At 35.9% G+C, this 1,200-nt stretch overlaps 1 long non-coding RNA gene across 2 annotated transcripts in view; it reads left to right on the top strand.

Annotated features, from left to right (window-relative positions):
- The window catches only part of LOC125112381 (uncharacterized), a 132,575-nt gene that overhangs the window by 122,597 nt on the left and 8,778 nt on the right, over positions 1–1,200 (top strand). The gene's annotated exons all lie outside the window — the stretch shown is intronic.

Genomic DNA, 1,200 nt, shown 5'->3' on the forward strand with positions numbered 1-1,200 from the left:
GCAGAGACTCAATTCAGGTTCGAAGCGTCAGAATAAATGTTGAAAAGGGTGTAGTTCTTTTCCCTTAAGTGCACCTCCAGGCGCGCTGAATACTTCACAACCTTGAAGAATTTGCAAGTGTCCTGGGGATGTTCCATCTGCGTGTGTTTAAATGTTTGTTTTTCAAGAAAACAGGGGAGACCAAACTTTGTCTATCAAATGAATGGTTTGTAGAAACATAAAATAAATCATGTTATTTTTCATCTGTTTTCTAATGTTCAAATAATCTGCAAAATAGAGATTTCAGCAAAGCTGAATTAATCTGTGGAAACAAAATGGAAACATGCAAGATCTGTTGACTCTTCATAGCCTCTCATGTTGACATGAAATCATTCATACGTATCATGGGACATTTATAGGTACAAAGAAGCAGTTTTAGGAACATCTCAAAATAAATGCATTTAAAACATGTCTTTGAATTTTATCAAGGTCCAGTGCTGAAGGAGAGAACAGGCACTTAACCTCACACTTATTTGAATAGACGATGTTGCAATAATCTTTTATTTCATGAGATAGTCACTGCTACGCAGTTCGCAGTTCATTGTAGAAGGACGGATCCATGCCCCTTCGTCCTCCTCTTCCCTTTGTATTTTTATTGAGCTAAAAAGAAATCAATCCTTCCCACCCTCAAGGCCCTTTTTAAATATGCACGTGTGATGCCATTGAATTAAACCAAGTGATATATTTTGACAGTTTGATCAATGGCATATATGTGTGTGTGTGTGTGTGTGTGTGTGTATACACACACACATATATATAAATATATATATATATGTGGCATTTTTCTTTTTAATTAATCTGAGGGCCATGGCAGTTTAGATAACCACCGCATTATGTAGTAGACCCTGGTCGAAAAGAAATAGCTGAGTATTCTAAAGGACATGTTATGTTTCGGGTCGGAATTTCTCTCTTTTATAGAAATGAGGTTTTGAATAATGCAAATGGTATTTAAAATCATGTACATAATGCTAAACAGTCTCCCACGCAGCAACATGAAGATATATAGTTTCTGGAATGTATAATGTCATAAGAACATCCACTTAGGTTTTAAGAGTGTGCTGTGTCTTCTTAAACGTCCTTTGTACTCTCCCAGTAGAGGCGAGATTTAAGTACCTGATAAAATAAACACATTCTAAACAAATGACTTAGACATTCAGGTTT

This window comes from Phacochoerus africanus, chromosome 12 (genome assembly GCF_016906955.1).
Source record: "Phacochoerus africanus isolate WHEZ1 chromosome 12, ROS_Pafr_v1, whole genome shotgun sequence".
Classification (NCBI taxonomy): Eukaryota; Metazoa; Chordata; class Mammalia; order Artiodactyla; family Suidae; genus Phacochoerus; species Phacochoerus africanus.